Below are 8,276 nucleotides of genomic sequence, written 5' to 3'. Positions count from 1 at the left end.
TGCAGGACTTTCAATTTTCTTTACTTCACTCTTCTTCCCCTTTTCTGTAACATGTTTCTTCCTTTGAGAAGTACCATCCTTTTTCGCCGGACTTTCATTCTTGTTTGGCGGCGGCGTTTGAGTCAAAAAGTTGAAGGTCGGAGCCTCTATTTCAACAGTAGAACTCATTTCTACTAATCTAGGGCTCTTTCGAGGAATATGCTCAGGTTTCTTCGACATGTTTTATCGAAAATCTTATAATCTTGATTCTTAATATTGTGAATCTGCTTTTTCTTTTGATTGTAGGATGAATATTTTCTGCTAATCAATATTGAGATGTTGAAAAACGGTTTCAATGGAATATGGTTGAAAGAGGTGAAATATGAATTGGTAGTTTTTGAACGTGGGGTGGTGGGGTGATGGCGTGTTGTTTAGAATAAGAGTGATGACAACTTAGGGGGTGTGGGTTTGACGTGTAACGGTAAAAAAGAAACAAGAATTAAGGTAAAATCCCTACAAATGTGTAAGAGATAATTATGGTGGATTCTTTATTTATATAATTTAACAATATATATAAAATTATAAAAAAATTAATTAGTTAATAAAGTAAAATTAAATTGATTTATAAATAAATAGTGATATGTTATAACCCGTAATTAAACTGTTATAAGCAAGAATTTTTTAAAAGTAGATTTAAAATCCATAATATTGTCTCTTAAATATGTATGTGGGTGATTTTTCCTAATTTTGTTCTTCAAATTTCTACGACCCCAACAAATGATTCAAACTCAAATCTATTCTAAACAAGCTCAAATTTAAAACAAATATTTCATATATCATAAAGAGCAAAACCCAATCATCAATTTATCAACAAAAAAAACACAAGAAATCTAACAAACTCGTATAATACCCTTTTAATTTTTTCAACTTTGCACTTTAGTCATGCATACATGACTGAACAATGAATGTGTTAGGTATGGAAGAAAATATTTTATAGAAAATAATTTTCAATTTTTTTATTTTTGGTTGGTCAAATGTTGTTGAAAACATTTCTTTAGAAAATAAGTCTAGAATTTAGAAATTTTATATTACCACATGAAAGTTCATTAGAAATTTCTGCGAAAATGATCCCCAAGTAAAATTCACATGTAATTTATAATATGACATTTCAAGTCTATTATTTCTTCCTTACTCACCCATCATCCCATCACCCAGAACTCCCACTCCTTTACCATTCCACCTCCACACACACACACCGCCAGCCTTGAACACCCACCCCATCCCATCTCACCCCATAATATTTAGATAGATTATATACAAATATTTTTAGATAATATTTTCTTACTTACTTATCAAGTACTAAAAATAAGTAAGGAATTCATTTAATTTCTAAGAATTTTTATGGGAAACATGTTTCATAGCAAACACACCCGTACATGTAAAAATGGGTTGAAGTTTCAGGCAAGTGCATTGTGAAAGTTTTTTGTCAAAAAATAATAATTTTATTTTTAAATTTCAACACTTAAATCTACTCCAAATAATCTCGAATTCGAAACAAAAGTTTTATGTATCACAAACAATAAATTTTAATCATCAATTTGTAAAATAATAACAAATCTAACAAACTCATGTAACACCACTTAATCTTTTTTTTTTTTATGTATGTCTCCGCTAAATCATACATGAGTGAAACACATTAAAATTATTCAAAATTTTAGTTATTAATTTTTGAATACTGAAGCAGAAAAAGAGAAGAAGTACTCTTTGTTCCTAAATACGGTCATTATTATTACTAAAAACAAACGATACATAATACTTTGTCATTTTAAAAATTCAAAACTTAATTGCCATTTTACCTTTTAAGAGTAATTATTCTAGAAAGTATACATTATTTTGGTGGGTTTTGACTTTGGAAAAAATCCACTTAAAAGTCTCACATATTTTCAATTCTTTAATGCTCAAATATTCAAGTCAGAATTCTAATGACATTCTGAAAAAGATTTTAAGCACTTTAAAAATGTCCACAGTTAAACCGATAATTTAACTAATTTATATGCTAAATATTTAAAGAAATTATTGGAAGATAAGTAACTTAACCAAAATTATTCATTGGGCTATCCATTATGATAGTCACCATAACACCAACCACCTCCATCATCACAACTATCACCAACATCATTAGTATTCACTAACAACTACTATTATCATTATCACCACCACTACAAACTATCTCCACCATCACTAGCAAGTATAAATATTTCAATTTTTTAATTAGATAAAGATTTAATTTTATTAATTTTTTGTAGTAGATATATTCAAATGTTGAAAACAAACATTCTTAATCATTCAGTATTCAAATCTAGAGATAATATCTTAATAATTCAGATTCAAACCTAAGCCCATTAAGTTCATTTGTTTTTCTTGGGAAAACTACATAATTAGACATACTCCCTCTGTCCCAATTTATGTGGCACTTTTCATTTTTCGAGAGTCAAACAGTTCAAGTTTGACCGGGAATTTGCACATGAAATCTTCAAAAAAAAATTAATGAAATTTATATATTTGTAAACTACGTAAAAAGTATTATAAGTCACAATAATTAATAATTCAAAATGTTTAAAAGATCTATTAAAAATTTAAGGTCAAAGATAGACTTGTTTGAATCTCAAAATCCAAAAAGTGCCACATAAAATGGGACGGAGGGAGTACTTAACGACCATATATACATATTTTACCTATAGTTTAAAAATATTACTCATAATACCACTTTTTAATAATTATACTATATATTATAAAAATTAAATCATATACACAAATCTCTTAAATATGGTATTTGTAACGACCCGAACCGTCATTAATTAGGAAAAACAAAGATTCGAGAAAATCTAGGCCATTGAACAGCCAGGGCGGGCCAGGTGCCGCTGGGGCGCCGCCGCCAGGGCGGGGCAAGTTGGCTCCAGAGCGGGATAAGCGAGGCAAAATGTAAATTTTGAGAAATCCTATTTTCTCCATCTTCCTAAAATACCTAAATAAGTCGTAAAACACCCTAGAAACCCCAGAAAAGCTGCTCTAAGCTTGGGAAGGAAGGAGAAGGATAAGTCTAGCGTGAGGATGGTGAAATCTTGCGAATTCTTGGACAAATTCACCGACACGAACCCAGAAAACTCGAATTGAAGTCAAAACTTCGTACAACTGCTTGGCGCCCAGGTAGGCTAGGTTTTTACAATTGAGTAGTTTTTAATCTGTGCTTACTATGTGATATATGTAAATCAATGGTAGGGTTGTGTGTAGACCCTCGTGCACCGAGTAGATTACATGCATAATCCTTAGAATTCAAAGTATGTGGGTTTATACCTTGTGAGGAGAAATTGGTGAGTTATTAGGAAGACCCAGAATTGCTATCATGGATAAAATTGGGTCAATAATAAGGACATAAAATCAAGAACATAACTAAATTCATGAATGTATGTTACATCTGATAATTGAAGTGATGAAATTGAGGAATTATGATGAATTGTGTTTAAACCCCAATAAGAAAACCCTAATGACGAACTAGGGCTGAGAAAGGGCAATTTTTATATATATGATAGGGATTGAAGAGTAAGTCGTAGGTGATGGTTGTGATTCTATGATTGTGTGATGTATCTTTGTTCTTGCTTCATTATGATACATGTATGTATGTGAATGTTGCATTATTGATCACACTTGTTGTAAATGAGGATGATTGAATAATTTTATGCCATGAATCACCTCTTAATGTATGATCTTGATGATGCGCTTACATTTGTGATTGTGGTGTGTGAATGGGATCGGATTGCCACGTTCCGGCATAATATGGGATCGAATAGCCACGTTCCGGCATGAACATGGGATCGGCTTCCACGTTTCAACACACTAACTTGGATCGGGTACCACGAACCGGTATGTAACAGTTTGAGTTTGGGTTCCATGAGAGGACAACTGAATTGTGTTTCGTGAGAGGACCAATGATGTGCTATTAAATGTGAGTTGTTCGTTGTTCGTATACTTGTTGATAAATATTGTGTATGCTTGATATACGATTGTGAGTATAGGGTTGTATTGGTTGTACAGGTTGTACTTAGGGGACACGTGTTATGACGATTTATAGTTGGTTGTTCGAGGGATGTAATGGTGAGGGTAGCGATAGTGTACGTGATGGAATAGACTTAGGTGGATTTCACCTCAGGGGGAAAGAGATTGGGTTTAATGTTAAGAAAGCTTGAATTAATGTATTATGTGATTGTGGTTGCTAATGTGACGAGGAAGCAATGGTATGACGTAAGAGGATAGTTGCATTGACGGTGGTTGTACTTGGGTATTTTCTACGTGTTTTTAGAACGGTTAAGTTATGATCAGGAATTTGGTAAGTGGGTTGAGTAAAAAAGGGAGTTAGTAATCAGGGTGCTAGGGTATATTGGGGGTGTTTCCAAGAAAGAGTAAAGGTGGAGAAACGAGTGGTTTATTTCATGATCTTACTAGTTGGTTTGACCGATGATGCCTACCAGTACGTGTGTTTTGTACTGATACTACTCTTGTTATATCTTTTGACATAGTCTGAATGCAGGATTGGTGACGTTTCATTAGGTGAAGACGAAGAAAATCTCCAGTAGCTTCTGTTCTTCTTTCTGCATGGTGGGAGTTGTATCTCTTATTTATTTTGTCCAGTTGTACTTTAGTAGTTATTGTACCTATTTAGACTAGATCAATGAGAATTGTTAAATTACTCGTCAAGTTTGCCTACAATTGTGTCTAAAGGTATTATTTATAAAATCATAGTGTTATATTTATTTCTGGTTTTCTTAAAATTTCTGCTTGTTTTACTATTAGGATTTAAGGGTTCTCCTACTTAGGTGTTAGAGTGGGTGCCCGCATAGCCCGGTGGATTGGATCGTGACAGTATTGAATAATTATCTTAAAATTTAAATTACTTAATTAAAGAGACATTAACAATTCAACCTCCCTAAATCTCATCTGCCAACAATAACTCTCTACCACCTTCATATTAAGGTTTTGCCCTAATTTTCTTACCTTATTTGAAGTTTATTTTTCCTAAAAGAAAAGACAACATTACCATAAATGTTTTTACTTTTCGTGAAAGGAAAATATATTTTTCTTTCATATTTGATTTATTCTTTCCTTAGAGGAAAAATTAGGAGATCTATAAATTGAAGACCCTTCTTCTCATATCAATAGCACAAAGAACATCCACAATGTAGTCGTTTAAGAGACTTGTTTATGGGGAGATTTTTTCCTAAACATATTTATGATTTTTTAATATTACTTTTCAATATGTAGGTCGCTTGACTAAACCATATTAATAATATGTCTTTAGTATATTTTTATTTGTCGTCTTATTTGTCAATCATATGATTTGCAATTGTAAGCTTCTGCATGACGCCATAATCACTTTCGAATCCAACAAGTGGTATCAGAGTACATAGTTGAATGATCCGATGGAACGAAGTTGAAGACATGTTCAACGCGGTTTTAAATCAATTTACAACAAATTTGATGATAATGAAGATTTTTGTCTAGCTACATGTGGAGAAGAGATATAAACCATATTTTCAACATTCTTGTTGCTGCAATTTTAAAAATAAAAACAAAATATTTTTAAACCATTTTTAACCCATATATTTTAAACCTTATTTTTAACCATGGAAAGTAACAATGATGAAGACTATGTGAAGAACGATAATTATTATGCATGTGAAGAAGGTGGATCAAGTTTTGTCAAGAAAATCCAGCCAAAAGGAGATATTTGTTAGGGTTTTACCCTGATTTTCTTACCTTATTTGAAGTTTATTTTTCCTAAAAGAAAAGACAAGACATTACCATAAATGTTTTTACTTTTCATGAAAGGAAAATATATTTTTCTTTCATATTTGGTTTATTTTTCCCTTAGAGGAAAAGTTAGGAGATCTATAAATTGAAGACCCATCTTCTTATATCAATAACACAATGAGCATCCACAATGTAATCATTTAAGAGTCTTGTTTATGGGGAGATTTTTCTACTAAACATATTTATGATTTTTAATAGTAGTTTTCAATATGTAGGTCGCTTGACCAAACCATATTAATAATATGTCTTTAGTATGTTTTTATTTGTCGTCTAATTTGTCAACCATATGATTTGCAATTGTAAGCTTTCGCGTGACACCATAATCACTTTCGAACCCAACACTCCAACGTCCTCCACCATATTTTCTCGCTTCCTTCATCCTCTCAACTCATAATTTCTTTAGAATATCTATCAAAAACAATTTTTGTTTCATTAGCAAATATCTTTCTCTCTCATCCACCTCCCCCAATTTCCTCCGCCAACAGTATCTCCCTCCCACTCCACGTTAAAATTGCACATCCCTCTCTAAAATTAAACAGGAAAATAAAATAGTGATGGTAGTAAAAATGGAGGAAAGAAAGAAAGAAGACAAATTATAAGTAGTAATATGGTTTGCAGCAGGAGTGGTTGCTTTAACCTTTTCATATGAAAAAGAGTATGAAAAAGTTTTGTAATGAGATGGTAGGTCGTATGTTTCATTCAATTTTTCTGAGATAATTCTGTCATGTATCTAGTCAGAATATTTTATGTATCTTGTTTATTTATTAAATGTATATGAGTTGTTTTTTGTCATGTATCTGAGCATGTTATTCTATGTTTATGAGATTTTTATGTCGTGATCTAGTGTATTTTATTTTGTGTATCTGAGATGGTTCTGTCATGTATATGGTCATACTTCAACGAGATTGCTGTAGATTACAGTTTTATGAAATTACGACAATCACAAATTTATTGGATAATACTTCAGATACATAAACAAATTTCAAATACATGTATTTGTTATATGCTACATGTAACTGGTACATAATTAATACATCTAAGTCACTAAGTATGTATCAGATACACGTATATAGCTGATATAACTAATGAAATGTATCTAAGGAAATTAGATGCATGAATCAGATACATACTTCAAATACATTAGTAAAAGACATGTATCCTGATTCAGTTAATTAATGATTTTGATTTATATAAGAATTTCAAATCAAGGCCATTATTTAGTTAAAAAACAACAATATACTTTTATTAGATTATTCAACAAAGTAACAACCAACTAGAGTGCGAGGAACATGTTATTGTTCTCTAAACATGAAAACTGAAAATAAAAAATTTCGAAATTTAAATTTCTGAAAATAATTTTTTTTTCACTTTTTTGTTGCTAAAAAATAAATAGAAGAAATTAAAATATTTTTGAATTTTTAGAAGTTGTTAGACAAAATATATTTGAATTCTATTAAAGGAGTGATTTCCTCCTTAAATTAAGCATTTTAGTTGGAGTCCTTAATTAAACATGTATCTTGCTTTGTCAATTCCTCGGATACATGTATTCATCGAATTAAGATACATGTATCCAACTAACGAAATGTGGTAGAGGAAGTAATATTCAAAACTACCGTAAATACAGAGTCTTAATAACATTCAAACATTAAAACTCATACTTTTATTTATCTCTCTCAAACTCACACTTCATTTTATTGTTCTCTTCTCAAATCAACTTCCCCACTTTCTCATCTCTTTCAACCATAAATCAATCAACTTAATATTTTTCTCTTTAACCTATAAATTATCAAATCCCGTTTGGACATTCTCGAATCAAATTCTCTATTTTTTAGAATGTATTTTAGTGTTAGTTTTCATCAGTTGTAAAACTAGGATTTAAGAAGACCAACAAGATGTCCGTAACTTAAGCTAAACAAAAAGGAAAGAAAGCGTCCAAAATTGTGTGAGAAAATAAAGAGAAAACATAGCATTCAAAGTAGATATTCTTGTTGGGAAAAATACTACAATATTGATATTAGATTGGAATTATAAAGTAGTGAATAACTTATCACAAACACTATGTCGTGGCAAACCACTGCCTTGAAAGCGATTTCGGCTTGACTCTGATGCAAATCGTTGTCGCCGGTCGCTCCCCAAGGTTCCACAGTTACTCTCAAACACGTGCACTCGTGGCTGAGAGTTTGGAGGCTGCCCAAAACCAATTGCCCAAAAACATTCTAAGGATAAGAAGAAATGAGGGAAATGTTTTGTTTTCCTTTTGTTGGATTTCTTAGCATTCACAAATGCACTACTTATATAGGAAATTTCTATAGGAGTTATTGTAGAGTCAAGAGTTAATTTTGATAACACATTGTGAATGTTAATGGCATTAAAGGCCATTACATCACATTCTACAGAAACTCTTGTTTTGTTTTGGAACGGAAAGTTTATTC

This window comes from Solanum verrucosum, unplaced genomic scaffold, assembly GCF_900185275.1.
Source record: "Solanum verrucosum unplaced genomic scaffold, falcon-dt-bn FXZP01000182.1, whole genome shotgun sequence".
NCBI lineage: Eukaryota > Viridiplantae > Streptophyta > Magnoliopsida > Solanales > Solanaceae > Solanum > Solanum verrucosum.
Note: the sequence above shows the minus strand (reverse complement) of the source record.